At 32.7% G+C, this 16,455-nt stretch overlaps 1 long non-coding RNA gene across 1 annotated transcript; it reads right to left on the bottom strand.

Moving 5' to 3' along the window:
• LOC122275665 lies at nucleotides 1-12,363 on the bottom strand. The gene is made up of 4 exons (XR_006228624.1): nucleotides 12,058-12,363; nucleotides 1,405-2,469; nucleotides 666-748; nucleotides 1-337 (listed from the first exon to the last, which is right to left on the bottom strand). It is a non-coding gene; the product is annotated as an uncharacterized LOC122275665 (long non-coding RNA).
• Between the last annotated feature and the right edge of the window lie 4,092 nt (nucleotides 12,364-16,455).

Here is a 16,455-nt window from a genome sequence, read left to right as displayed (position 1 = left end):
AGCATAAAACTTTCATATAGTTAGGTTATGAAAATAATTACTTCATACCACTTAGCTCTGTAAGCAAGCTGTAAGTTCTCATTCAAGGTTGAGGAAAACATGGGATGTGCAGGTGTAGCATAAAAACTTATTATTGGCAGCCTCGGTAGCACCAACTGAGAAAATTACTTTTGGACCAAAGACACTGGCCGAAGCAATAAAGCTTGGTTTCATCATGTAATGCTTGGATTTATTCATTAGTTGGTGGCCCAAGGAAGAGGAAGGAACATGTAACTGCTCAGACGTTATCTTCTTCACATCTTCTTGAACTTGGTTCTGAATGTGCTTCTTCTTTGGCCTACAAGGAAGCAATTGCAAGGTCTAAGTTCTAATATTGATTTATTTATTCAAATTTCTTTCACCTCCTTTTTAAGGCCCCATTTGGATAGTGGAGTGTTATGAGAACCTTTCATTACTATTCATTACATTATCATTACTTTTTCACTACTTTTTACTACTATTCAATATTTTATCACTACTTTTTTATTATTATTCACAAAATATCTGATATCACCTCACTACCCAAACGCAACCATAACTAAAGTTTAGAAAATCATTACCGTAGTTATACCATAATATACAAGATAACTAACCTGCAAATGAGTTATAAATCACAAAGTACTCACCCAAAGAGAACAACCATTGCAATGACTTGGTAGTCCTGCATGCGTTCTGCAATTGAGGCAATGCTTCCTCGCTCTAGAAGCACCTGTTCCAGAACACTAGAACATGTCAGATTAAGTCATAGGAAAAGAAACTAGAACCTCCAGGTGCATCATGCAAAAAATGACGTCCTAAGACTTAAAAGACATAACGGTACTTGGGCTATGCAAAAAGTTTACTTAGAAAAAAAGACTTAAAAAGCTTAACAAGACGACAAATTAACTATGAAATTTCAGTGCTTCTGAAATAAGAATAAAATGAAATCACCAAAGTTTTGAATCAAAATTCGGGTTGCGCAAAAATGAAAATAGAGGACATAAACATGGCACAAGCTTGTAACGTATTGGAGCAAGTTGGATATTCAAAGGAGGAGGAAATACTGGGAAGATGTTTTTTATAATTGAATATAAATCTACAAAGTCGTGGAGAGTCAGTAAAAAAAAGCTATAGGGAAAAGATCACAAATAGTGTATGGTGATGAATATAGCAGAACTAAGTTGATTAGGTTGCAGTACTGTCCCTAAAACAAGACATGGCTTCTTCATAACACTGCCATCAAAACAGAGAACCAAAAAACAAAAAATTAATCGAGAGCTTTCCGAAATCCCCTTTTATTAAAGATAAATTCCTTTCTGACGGTACATTCAATAAGTAGCAGCACATTAATGCAACAACTAAGAATAAAACAAAGTTGAGCATTACCGTAGTAGAAACAAAGGCAGATCACCTTCTAAGAGTATGTGCTCTTATAAAGATCAAAATCCCATCTTTCTTCACTTTCATGGCGTCCACTGGTAATCCAATAAACAATAACCATATTCGAGTCTGAAACCACCCTAAAGACCTGTTTCTGAGAGTATCTTGCCATGGAAAAACAAGTTACAGGGTCTGGAACAACGGCCAAAATAGCATCACTCCCGATTCTTGCCTATTTCATGTCATTAATTCACCATTATCACTTCAAAATCATTTGTCATACAAATAATCAAAAGGAAATCTTCATCAAGTCTTTGTATCATTAAGTGAAGTCATCTCGTGATTTCAACAGGAAAATCTCCTATAACCTAACTCCTTGCAAATGGATTAATTAAACCATAAACATATACAAACTAAGGACAAAGTTGAGTAACTGGAAGACAAAATTCCTCTCAAGCAGGTAAGGAAGTATTGCTAAAATCTGTGATTCAAGCAATACCTACTTATTGCATGGGAACCTTCAAACTTCCTAAGCAACTACTCCAAGAACTCAATAAATTGCAAAGAACTATTGGTGGGGTCAACAAGCACAAGAAACTAGGATCCATCGAGTGAGCTGGGATCAAATGGAAAAGACAAAGAGGCTAGGTGGTCTCGGGTGCTTTAGGTAATACTGATGTTCTCATAAATTTGGAGGAAATTCCTCTTTGTATTCATTCTCTTTTATAGAGATTATCAATAAAGTTATGCTTTCTATCAAAAAAATAAACATATACAAAAATAAAAATAAAAAGAATAAAGAGGAATATTGAAAAGAAGAAGAAGAAGAAGAAGAAGATCAACCATTTATTCCTTATATCCCTTGAACTCCAAAAAGTTGTCAACTTATAACCACGGGACCAAATACAATTAGCATCCTCAAGGACATACTAGTTCGCATTTTAACATAATATTTGTAAGTTAATTAAGTAGTAGCCGGTGACAATAAATATTTTATATGTAATTTTGTTAAGGCAAGGTTTTTACCTCCAACGCATGTTCAGAGCACTTGGATCCCATACTGTTGTATACCTATGGGAGCATAAAGCGAAACAATGACGAGAGGTGCATATATAATTGTTGAATCCAAGGTTTCAACTTTTATGTGATTATAAATCTACACATGAATTTTGATGATAACAAATGAATTCAAAGAATAAAGGAGTTTCAAACTCAAGTTGTCCACACAATGGAGTCAAGCACATCAAAGAAACAAGCATGAGCAAGAAAGGAACAAGTTCACATTAAAATTATAGAGTAATGTTGTAAATCTCTTCAAAATTCGAAATTAGGATTAATACTCAAAATTAATATTTTATCATAAAGCATTAAAATACATTTTTCACATGTGCATGAATATTTTTGAAAATTAAATTTGAAAATTTTGAAAGATGATTGATTGTCATCTTTTACATGTGCATGCCTTGATTAAAGGGTTGAACTTTGAAAATATTAAAGATAATTGATTGTCATCTTTCACATGTGCATATTTTATTTGAATATTTTCAAAAGTGATTGATGTTTTTTTAGACTTATACAAAAGGTAGATAATTTTATTTGAATTTTTTGAAAAATAAAGTGTGCTCCTTTTGTCATATACAAAAAGTAAAAGATTAGGTTTGAATTTTTTGAAAAAGAAAGTGTGCTCCTTTTGTCATATGCAAAAAGTAAAAGATTAGGTTTGAATTTTTTGAAAAGGAAAATGTGCTCCTTTTGTCATATGCCAAAAGTAAAAGATTAGGTTTGATTTTTTTTGAAAAAGTGAATAATGTTGTCTTTGACATGTGAATCTTTTTAAATTTGAATATGAAGTCTCATATGCCTATAAATAGATCATTTGAGAGTTTCACATTCACAACACCAAGAGCATACAACATTCATTCAAAGCTTTCATTCTCTCTTCTCTAAGTATTGAGCCTTAATCCTTGTTCATTTTGAAAGATATAGTTTGCGTTGTATTGTTCTTATTTCACTCATTAAGGAGTGTTTTCTGATAACCTACCCACTATCAGCTCTTGTATCAGAAAAATGGTGTGTATAACTCTTGTGCACGGGGAATAGTTGAATCATCACGTGTAAGGTGATTGCAAGTGTAGAGGGTGTTCTACACGGATCCTTTGTAACGGTGTTGTTCAAAGGTGTAATAGGTTTCTATCTTCACCTGAATGAGGTTGAATAGTGAATTTGGGAATCCTCAAGGGGTAGCTTGAGGCGAGGACGTAGGCAGTGTGGCCGAATCTCGTTAACATACTGAGTTTGCTTCTCTCTTACCCTTACTCTTTATATTTATTGTTATTTCATATTTTGTTTATATTTTATATTATATATTTGATTTATAATTGTTATTTTTTAATACAACTCAATTCACCTCCCATCTTGTGTTAGTCATCAGGGCAACAATTGGTATCAGAGCTAGTTGACATGTACTGTTCATACAGGCAGATCACTCATGGGAACTCTCGCTTGTGACTGTGTCACCGAAGTAAGACTCTCTGACCATGAGTGACGGTGCACCGGTAGAGACGGTGGCCGGCTAGTCTGGTAGGTACAATTGTTAGGTGACATAGGTACGGCCTATGATCAATAACAATTGGTATTAGAGCTAAGAGCTCTATTATAAGATTAACTATCTTTTGAGTTAAGATCTTATGGCTAACATTTCAGCTTCATTTGGTGAAGGTCAATCTAGCAGTCGGCCTCCACTCTTTTGTGGAGATAATTACTCATTCTAGAAAGTTAGAATGAGAATATTCCTTCAGGCTCAAGGTCGAGAAATCTGGAAATGTATTGTAAATGGACCTTATATTCCAACAAAAGTGGTTGATGGAGTAAAGGTCAAAAAGGAAGAAGAAGAGTTTGATCGTGAAGACGATAGACTTTATATTTTGAATTTAACTGCTATGAATTTATTATTTAATGCTCTCAATGGAAATGAGTTTAATAGAATAATGACTTGTGTTACGGCAAAAGAAATTTGGGATAACTTGAAAGTTACTTATGAAGGAATTTCGCAAGTCAAGAAATCAAAAATTTATATTCTTACTCATGAATATGAAATGTTTAAGATGAATGATGATGAATCTATTTCTAGTATGCATACTCGTTTTACTAACATCATAAACAGCTTGACAGCTCTTGACAAAGTTTATTCCAATGTGGAGACAGTAAGAAAAATTCTCAACTCTCTACCAAAACGCTGGGAATCAAAAGTGACAGCGATTCTTGAAGCTAGAGACCTCAAGAAGCTTGAAGTGAATGAACTCATCGGGTCACTTATCACCCATGAGTACACATTGAAAAGAGGAGAAGAAGAAGGAAAGGCAAAGAAGAGCTTGACACTTAAAGCTGTTCCTCATGAAAGTGAAAGTGATGAAAATGAGGAAAATGAAGACAAAGATAAAGAAGTTGCGATGATAACAAGAAGAATTCAGAGGTTCTTAAAGAAAAATAAAATTCCTCCGAAGAAATCCTTCAAAAAGTTTTCCAAGAAAGATTCAGGTAAAAATGACACTTTAATTTGTTATAAATGTAATAAGCCTGGTCATATCAAGCCAGATTGTCCTCTGCTAAAGAAAGATTGAAACAAGGGCAAGAAAGCAATGAAAGCTACATGGGATGATGATACAAGTAGCTCAGATAGTGAAGCAAGCAATGGAGAATCAGCAAATCTTTGTCTTATGGCTAAAGATGACATTGAGGTAACAAATCTTGATAATATTGAAAATCCTTCATATGAAGAATTGCAAAATGTTTTAGAATAGGTTTATGAGGAATTTGAAAAATTGGGTATCAAATATACTGTTTTGAAAAAGAAAAATTTTTCTTTAACAAATGAAATTGATATTTTAAGAAAAGAAAATATCATTTTGAAAGATGAAAATCTTGAATTGAATAAGAAGAAAACCGATTTAGAAAATATTGTTGAAAACTTTACGAATGGAAAAAGAAATTTTGAAAAACTTCTTGGTAGTCAAAGATGTATTTTTGACAAGGCAGGCTTGGGATATATGCCAAAACAAAAATACAAACCTTATAAAAATTTCTTTGATAATCCTTCTATATCAAAGACCAATAATCAAAATTCTTTTCATAAAAATAATTTTGTCAAAAAAAAATTATTATTATAATCATTCAAATTCTTCATATATGTCACATGCTATTTGCAATTTCTGTAATAGAAATGGTCATAATTATCATACTTGTCCTATTAAAAAAATCATACAATGACTATTAGGGCCATATGGGTACCTAAAAATCTTGTTTCTTCTAATACTAATAAATAAAGGACCTAAAGAACTTGGGTACAAAAAAAAATCATTTTAATTGTTTTTATAGGTATGCGTGAAGTCATCCACAAATAAAAACAAGTGGTTTTTAGATAGTGGATGTTCAAGATACATGACGGGAGACAAGACTAAGTTCTTTGATCTTAGATCTAAAGAAGAATGACACGTGACATTTGGAGACAACTCGAAAGGGAAAATCGTGGAAATAGGTAAAATTAGTAATGAATATTCTCTCATAATTGAAGATGTTCTACTTGTTAAAGGTTTAAAACATAATTTTTTGAGTATAAGTCAATTATGTGATAAAGGATTTACAGTTACTTTCAAAATGGATAAGTGCATTATTTTGAATAATCATAATTGTAATATTTGTTTTATTGCTTTTAGAAATAATAATGTTTATATAATCGATTTTGAAGAAATTACCTCACAAGATGCTATTTGCTTTTCAGTTCAAAATGAAACTAGTTGGCTATGACATAGAAGATTAGGTCATGCCAACAGAGAACTTATTTCCAAACTTTCAAAAAATGATCTTGCGAGAGGTTTACCAAAAATAAATTTTCTTAAAGACAAAATTTGTGATACATGTCAATTTGGTAAACAAACAAAAACTTCTTTTAAAACTAAGAAACATATTTCCACTACTAAACCATTGCAACTGATACACATGGATCTTTTTGGACCAAATAGAGTTACATGGATCTTTTTGGACCAAATAGAGTTGCAAGTTTAGGAGGAAAATATTATGCATTTGTTATTGTTGATGATTTCTCTAGGTATACTTGGGTCATCTTTCTTGCTCATAAAGATGAGGCACATAATGTCTTTACCAAGTTATGCAAGAGAATTCAAAATGAAAAGGGCTATACTATTTCAAGTATTCGAAGTGATAGGGGAAAAGAGTTTGTTAATAAAAATATTAAAACATTTTGTGATGAAAATGGTTTTGTGCATAATTTTTCTGCTCCTCGAACTCCTCAACAAAATGGGGTAGTAGAGAGGAAAAATAGATATCTTCAAGAGATGGCAAGAATAATGCTCAATGAAAACAACTTGCCTAGTTATTTTTGGGCCGAAGCAGTAAGTACTGCATGTTATGTTATAAATAGAGTTATGCTAAGGTCTAAATTAGATAAAACCCCCTATGAGCTTTGGAATGAGAAAAAGCCCAACATTGGTTACTTTCATGTATTTGGATGCAAATGTTTTATTTTGAATGACAGTGATAATTTAGGCAAGTTTGATACAAAGTCTGATGAAGGTATCTTTCTCGGGTATTCTACTAATAGTAAAGCTTATAAAGTATTCAATAAAAAGACTTTGACTGTACAAGAATCTATGCATGTAGTATTTGATGAATCTAATTCTCCACTCTCCAAGAAATCTATTGATGAAAAAACAGGAGGTATAAATAATACGGAAAGTCTCAATCTCAACAAAGAGAAAACAATAGAGGAAGTTCAACATTGAGCCATCAGGAAATATCATCAAAATTTAATACAAGATGCAACCAAACAGTAGAAATTTGTGAAAGATCATCCAATGGAACAATTTTGGGAGAACCTTCACGAGGTGTAAGTACTCGATCATCTCTTAGAAATATTTGCAATCATACTGCTTTTCTATCTCAAATTGAACCCAAAAATATTGATGACGCACTTCTTGATGAATCTTGGATTCTAGCTATGCAAGAAGAGTTGAATCAATTTGAAAGAAATGATGTTTGGACACTTGTTCCTAGACCCAAAAATCATACTATTATTGGAACAAAATGGGTTTTTAGAAACAAGAAAGATGAGTCTGGAGTCATTACTAGAAATAAGACTCGACTTGTAGCCCAAGGTTTTAATCAAGAAGAAGAAATCGATTATGATGTCAGTCGCAAGATTAGAAGCCATTCGAATGCTACTTGCATATGCTTGTTATAAAAATTTCAAACTTTTTCAAATAGATGTTAAAAGTGCTTTCTTAAATGGTTTTATAAATGAAGAGGTATATGTTGAGCAACGTCCAGGTTTTGAAAATCATATTTCCCCAAATCATATTTTCAAACTCACAAAAGCACTATATGGACTTAAACAAGCTCCTAGAGTTTGGTACGAGAGACTCAGTAGTTTCTTAATTGAAAAATGCTCTTCAAGAGGAAAAATTGACATAACTCTTTTCATTAAATATGAAAATGATGATATTCTTTTGATTCAGATTTATGTTGATGATATAATATTCGGTGCTACTAATGAAAATATGTGTCAAGTTTTTGCTAAGACTATGCAGGAAGAATTTGAGATGAGCATGATGGGAGAACTTACATTCTTTCTCGGATTGCAAATTAAGCAAGCAAAAAGTGGAACATTCATCAATCAATCAAAATATATTAAGGAATTACTGAAAAAGTTTGGGATGGAAAATGCTAAGGAAATTGGAACAACAATGAGCCCATCAACTAAACTTGATAAAGATGAATCCGGTAAGCCCGTTGACTCAAAGATATATCGAGGTATGATTGGTAGCTTATTATATTTAACAGCCAGTAGACCAACTATTATGTTTAGTGTGTGCTTATGCGCACGCTTTCAATCATTTCCAAAACAATCACATTTAATTGCAGTTAAGCGCATTCTTAGATATCTTAGTAGTACAATTAACCTAGGGTTATGGTACCCTAAGCACACATATTTCGATCTAATCAGATACATAGATGCAGATTATGCTGGCTGTAAAATAGATCGAAAAAGCACTAGTGGAGCATGCCATTTCTTAGGTCACGCATTAGTTTCCTAGTTCAGTAAAAAATAAAATCCTGTTGCACTATCTACTGCTGAGGCAGAATATGTTGCTGCGGGTAGTTGTTGTGCTCAAGTTCTCTACATGAAGCAACAACTTGAAGATTTTAAACTTATGTATAATCACATTCCAATCAAATGTAATAATACAAGTGCTATAAATCTTTCAAAGAATCCAATACAACATTCTAGAACTAAGCATATTGAAATAATATATCATTTTCTTCGAGATCATATGCAGAAAGGCGATATAGTACTAGAGTTCATAAACACACACGATCAGTTAGCAGATATTTTCACAAAACCTTTATCAGAAGATAGATTATGAATGATCAGAAGAGAAATATGTATGATGCATGCTATGAATATCTCTTAAAAAATAGACCAGAGTCAATAAAAATAGAGATAGATTTTTTAAATACTTTTACATAAACTTGAGATTCTTAACCTCATGTTTGAGACGCTCATTCTCTTCATACAATATCATGTCATTCTTATCTATGGGAACCGGCAAGCGGAATGAAGAATCTAATAAAGATTTCAACTGTTTATTCTTCTGCCGAATGATTCCTTTCCTTGTGTGAGACTCTTGAACAATTCGTTGAAGTACAACAATTTGTTCTTTGAGCTTTTCAACTTCATGATTTTTAGCTTATAGCCGCTGAGAAAAAGCAACAATAGAGGAAGAGTAGCGAGTCCCAAGACTCACCAAGTCATAAATAGTATCAGAATCTGACTTATTAGTCAGATTATTATTTTCTTACTGCAACATGGTACCAATGGCAGCTGCAGAAAGGACAGGAGGTTGAGATGCAGAATGCCTCATGAATGGATCTAGAGAAATGTTAGAAGAATGAGCCATTGAGAAAAGAATAGAAGACTTAAAATGAGAATATTGAAGGAATGCAGATGAGTTATAGAGATGAGAAGAAAACTTGATACGGATTGGATGAACTTCAGGACTGATTTTATAGAGATAGCATAAAGAATAAGACAAACTATTGTCTCTTCAAATCTTATTTAGTCAAAAGAAATACAAGATATGTTGGACACACATTGTCAAAAGTTTTTTTACTAAGCCAGCGAGATTAACAGTAGATTGTCTCTATTTTTCTAGTAAACGATAAACTTCTGCTGTTATCTGCCGATGTTGACCTTGTATCTGAACCCTTTCTCGTTCCAGCTCCTCTATTCGTGGTTGCAGATCATGAGCATACTAATCTGTAAATTTTTTCAACTCTTGGTTTTCTTGCTTTAGTATTTTATTCTCACTATCCTTATTAGCAAGCTTTTGTCGTAACTCAGATATTTGCATGTTAAGATGATCAATCTCACTCACCCTCGCCATTAACCTCCGAGACATGATCGTAACAGTGGCAGCATATTGACTACTGAGCATTCTTGATTCTGCAATAATCTCAGAATCAGCCTTACTAGAAAAACGGTTCTCTGCTCCTATCATGGTATTGACGGCCTCAGGAAAGAAGATTGATGATTGATGCGTCAAGAGTTCCTGATTCAAGTCTGGAACATTAGTAGAAGAGAATTGCTCAGTCATTCTATTGTTGTGGAAAAACAGAACTCAGGTCAAGAAGCGATGTATTTTTTTGGCATCCGATAGATGAAAATGATCATTTTTTTTATAGAAACTCAGAGCCTTCAATCACGTTTGTCAACAACATCAGGCGATTGTTTAAATCTCCAGCCGCACTAAATTTATAGAGTTAGGCCTCGAGATTTTGCAGCATTTGTCGGGTCACGGACAGCTCATTTTTCAACTATCTACAGTGACTATTAAACGCATCATTTTCTTCAGTCCATTTACTTGTTGCCGATCCTTTTTAATGATGCCAAAAGGGGGAGTTTAGACTAGAACATTAACATTGTTTAAATTGCTAAACTTATTATATATGCTTGGAATTATATTTATACTTTTGCTTGAAAAACTAACGCATATTTTTAGGGGGAGCTTAAGTATTAATACAGGTTTCAAGTTCTATCAAGTATTTATCATCATCAAAAAGGGGGAGATTGTTGAACCCAAGGTTTCAACTTTCATGTGATTATAAATCTACACATGGATTTTCATGATAATAAATGAATTCAAAGAATAAAGGAGTTTCAAGTTCAAATTGTCCACACAATGGAGTCAAGCACATCAAAGAAACAAGCATGAGCAAGAAGGGAACAAGTTCACATTAAAATTATAGAATAATGTTGTAAATTTATTCAAAATTTGAAATTAGGATTAATACTCAAAATTAATATTTTATCATAAAGCATTAAAATACATTTTTCACATGTGCATGAATATTTTTGAAAATTAAATTTGAAAATTTTGAAAGATGATTGATTGTCATCTTTTACATGTGCATGCCTTGATTAAAGGGTTGAACTTTGAAAATATTAAAGATAATTGATTGTCATCTTTCACATGTGCATATTTTATTTGAATATTTTCAAAAGTGATTGATGCTTTTTTAGACTTATACAAAAGATAGATGATTTTATTTGAATTTTTTGAAAAGTAAAGTGTACTCCTTTTGTCATATACAAAAAGTAAAAGATTAGGTTTGAATTTTTTGAAAAAGAAAGTGTGCTCCTTTTGTCATATGCAAAAAGTAAAAGATTAGGTTTAAATTTTTTAAAAAGGAAAATGTGCTCCTTTTGTCATATGCCAAAAGTAAAATATTAGATTTGATTTTTTTTGAAAAAGTGAATGATGTGGTCTTTGACATGTGAATCTTTTTAAATTTGAATATGAAGTCTCATATGCCTATAAATAGATCATTTGAGAGCTTCACATTCACAACACCAAGAGCATACAACATTCATTCAAAGCTTTCATTCTCTCTTCTCTAAGCATTGAGCCTTAATCCTTGTTCATTTTGAAAGATATAGTTTGTGCTGTATTGTTCTTATTTCACTCATTGAGGAGTGTTTTCTGATAACCTACCCACTATCAGCTCTTATATCGGAAAAATGGTGTGTATAACCTTTGTGCGTGTAGAAAGTATTCTACACGGGGAATAGTTGAATCACCACGTGTAAGGTGATTGCAAGTGTAGAGGGTGTTCTACACGGATCCTTTGTAGCGGTGTTGTTCAAAGGTGTAATAGATTTCTATCTCCACCTGAAGGAGGTTGAATAGTGAATTTGAGAATTCTCAAAGGGTAGCTTGAGGCGAGGACGTAGGCAGTGGGGCCGAACCTCGTTAACATACTGAGTTTGCTTCTCTCTTACCCTTACTCTTTATATTTATTGTTATTTCATATTTTGTTTATATTTTATATTATATATTTGATTTATAATTGTTATTTTTTTAATACAACTCAATTCACCCCCCCTCTTGTGTTAGTCATCTAGGCAACAATAACAAGAATCGAAAGAAGTACACAGAGGTCCGAGTACAAAATTATTAAAAGCATGTAATCCAGAATTACATACAATTCAAAGCTCGTTAACCCAAAAGAAAATTAAAAGAAGACATAAAATTAATTTATATTGACCAATCGAAAATCAAATCGCGAGAGGTTGAAGAAATCTACCTTTGTTGAAGCTTGGGTTGTGAGGACAGTGGTACAACCTTCTCCAATGGTTAATTCACACGAGATAGAATCACCCTAAACCCAATAACATAGAAACATTCCATAAAACTTCTCAAAAAGAAACTTCTCAAAAAGGTTGTGAGGACAGTGGTGCAACCTTCTCCCATGGTTAATTGCCCCTACTTGTGAATCGCCGGGACATGGACACTAGATACCCATAAAACATGAATACTGAAATGGTTCAGCTACAGAGTCTAAAAATTTGTTAAAAAACTTCTCAAAAAGAGGATACCCAAACTTGTTTATCTTCCCTATGTAGACATAGATCCCTTTATATATATATACTAATATATATATATATATATATTACCCTACTATCATATTGACGAACAAAAAACCACCCACAAGGCCAAAAAACATAGGACCCCCTTATGGGTCGGGGGAATCGTTACACTGAGTCTGTCGATATGATTCAGTGAATGATGAATGATCTCTAAAAAAAGCCTTAAGCATTCTGTTAGTCTGAATTTGATGCTTCCTAAGAGCCCGTATCTCTCTTCTCATTTCATCCGGCTGACTCTTGTACTCTTCAACATCTTTCTTATGTTGTTCAGCATCTTTCTTGTATCTTTCAATCTCAGACATGTAGTATTGCATTTTAAATTGGTCACATTGTCTACTTGACTCAGGGATGACCATCTTCCCGAGTCCTCGTGCATATCTAGGTTGATGGCCAAGGACCTCCCTTAAAGACAATCGTTGATGCCTCATCACTACGTTGCTCTGGTTCTAAGCCATTCAACTTACCTTGCATCTCCTTTTGCACATTGGCAAAACAACGATTATTAACAATCTAGGCATGTGCTATGTATACATTTATTATTGTCGGAAAGAAACATAGATCCCAGGTATTATTAGTGTACTACTCACGTAAGTATCTTTTGTAGCATCTGTCATAAACTTATTCTTCTTCTTCGACCAGTGCATCTCCTTATAGAAGTCAACCAAATTTCTATTCTCAACGCGCTAGATGTGTGAGCAATGAGCACAAGAATATATTTTCTGGTCAGAAAGTTTATTGTGGTGGACATGTGCATTTTAAGCCCAAAATCAACAAAGTAACAACTACTGAGTTACTATAATGTAATACTGTCACAAAAACATATGGAAATTCATTTCACATGTAGAGGACAATATTTATTGTGGGATATGCGTTTAGAATTTGGACAAGTCTATTGAAATGAAAAGAAATTATCTAGCATCCTCATACCTTTTGCTCAAGTATTCAGACGAATGATTTTATTGAACCCAAGGTTTCAAGTTTTGTGTAATTATATATCTACATATTGATTTTGATAATAACAAATAAATTCAAAGAATAAAAGAGTTTTAAACTCAAGTTGTCTACGCAATGGAGTCAAGCACATCAAGAAACCAAGCATGAGCAAGAATGGAACAAGTTCACATTGAAGATCATAGAGTAGTGTTGTAAATCTCTTAAAAATTTGAAATTAGAATTAAGACTCAAAATTAATATTTTATCATAAAACATTAAATAACATTTTTCACATGTGCATGAATATTTTGAAAAATGATTAATTATCATCTTTCATATGTGCATGGTTTATTTGAATATTTTCAAAAGTGACTGGTGCTCTTTTTGACTTATACAAAAGGTAAATGATTTTGTTTGAAATTTTTGAAAATATTAAAGATAATTAATTGTCATCTTTCACATGTGCATATTTTATTTGAATATTTTCAAAAGTGATTTATGCTATTTTTTATTTATGCAAAAGATAAATGATTTTGTTTAAAAAATTTGAAAAGTAAAGTGTACTCCTTTTGTCATATATGAAAAATAAAAAAATTAGGTTTAAAATTTTTGAAAAGTGAATGATGTTTTCTTTGACAAATGAAAAAGAATAAACTTTTATTTGAATTTTTTGAAAAGTGAATAATGATATCTTTGACATGTGAATTTTTTTAAATTTGAATATGAAATTTCATATGCCTATAAATAGATCATTTGAAAGCTTTACATTTACAACACCAAGAGCATACAAGATTCATTCAAAACTTTCATTCTTTCTTTTCTAAGTATTGAGCCTTAATCCTTATTCATTTTGAGAGAGATATAGTATGCGCTGTATTGTTCTTATTTCACTCATTGAGAAGTGTTCTCTGATAACTTACCCACTATCAGCTCTTGTATCAATAAAAGGGTGTGTTAACCTTTGTGTATGTAAAAAGTATTCTACACAGAGAATAGTTGAATCACCACGTGCAAGATGATTGCAAGTGTAGAGGATGTTTTACAAGAATCATTTATAGCGGTGTTGTTTAAAAGTGTAATAGGTTTCTATCTCTACCTGAATGAGGTTGAATAGTAAATTTGGAAATCCTCAAATGGTAGCTTGAGGCGATGACGTAACCAGTAAGGCGGAATCTCGTTAACATACCGAGTTTGCTTCTCTCTTACCCTTAATTTTTATATTTATTGATGTTTCGTATTTTGTTTATATTTTATATTGTGTTTAATTTATAATTTTTTATTTTTAAATACAATTCAATTCACCTCCCTCTTGTGTTAGTCATCTGGGTAACAGATTACATGCTGATTGTGATTAATCGCCTGCTTATTTTGGTTCTCCCAATTTTAAGCTGAAATTTTCTATCATTCACACCCAATATTAGCTATAATAAACAAACGGATTTGCCATCACAATATTTAGACATATTAAATGGGTAGATATCAAGTTTAATTTGAAAAAGAGCATATATACCTTAAAGATATCGCTACCTCACCTGCTACACAACTTGACCCATACAAGGGGGTCTACCAAGCTTGTACCATTAGCCAACACTTCTTCATGACTTCCATATGATTGATAAATCTTGAGCAAGTCATGATGGAAGGAGTTGAAGCGCTTATGAAGTTGCTTTGTCACTGTCAATCGGTGGTTTTTGCATTCCCAATCGAGCACAAAGTCACACTACATTTATGTGCCATCCCGTTATTTGGACGACAATTATAATACATAAACCACTATCAAACAATCAGAATTAACTAACCCAATGACTTACCCGAACAATATCAATGAGCTCCTTTTTCATGGCTTGTGGGACTTTAGTCCATCACGCGTAACTCATGTCGCAATATTATTTAACAATCCATGCAATGTAGTATTGTTTTTCCCTCACCTGAGCAAGAATAATATTATGACATCAGAAGTCAAATAAGTTTAGAGGAAAAAAATAAATTGTTAGTTATTTATATCCCTTGAAATATATGAAAACATAAATGTTATCTTGTGCATATTCGTTCAGTCCATTTATCAAATATTATACTTCATGGTTTTAATAAAAAAAATCAAAACAGGTATTTCATACAATCTCATGTTGAACTGTCTATGTACTGGTACCAATTTCAAAGTGGTAATCTACTATACCAACCTTAAATCAACAAAATTTATTGGTTGTACTTATAAACCTGACACAAACTCTTCCTCTGTTGATAGGTCATCCTCATTTGAATATTCCCCCTCACTATACACATCTCCAAAACCAGAAGTCATCATGTCATCATTAATAAAGCCTGCTAAATCTATGCATTGACCAGCCAAATAAAAGACTTCTCATGAATCAATATGGTTAGGTGGTATATCAGGCCTATCCAGCGGAGTTGACACTAGATCTGCAATATCACACTACACTGGTATATAATAATATGATGACTCATTTTCTTGATTGGCATCATTAGTACTTGAATCGCCGTCAATATCTTCTAGAATCCTCGGCACTAACGGAATGTTGTATACATTCCTATTTGTATAGTTCTGCACAACACCCCAACTCCCTTTCGCCCTTAAATCTCTTATGTAGAAACATTGATCATCCTAACTTGCCAATACGAATAGTTCATCTTCATACCAAATCCTATTCATGTTGACACTATTTATATGGTCATCCACCTGCACCCCTCGTTTTCGATCATCAATGTCAAACCAATCACATTCAAATAGGTACACCCAATGCCACTCCATGTAGCATAACTCTACGATATTATTAATAAAACCGTAGAAGTCTACGTTATTTGTGACCTCATCCTCAGTTACCAACACCCCAGAATTTTGTGTATGCCAGAGAATTCACGTTGTTTCGTATGAAACATTTTTCAATTTATTATGGAAGCAGCATATGATGCAACCCAACGCTGCTTCGAGGTACAATGTTTTTGGATCTATACCAAAATTGTTAAAAAATCACAAAGTATATTTTCATCATTCCAAAACATATAAAAGAAATCTATGATATTTCAAAATAGATAAGGTTGGAGAATAACTTACAAGCTGCTTGAACTAACTTGGAAAGTTTGTTTGATGCGTGCGATCAATA

This window comes from Carya illinoinensis, chromosome 9 (assembly GCF_018687715.1).
Source record: "Carya illinoinensis cultivar Pawnee chromosome 9, C.illinoinensisPawnee_v1, whole genome shotgun sequence".
In the NCBI taxonomy this organism is placed as follows: Eukaryota; Viridiplantae; Streptophyta; class Magnoliopsida; order Fagales; family Juglandaceae; genus Carya; species Carya illinoinensis.
This window is presented reverse-complemented; position numbering and strand designations above follow the sequence as displayed.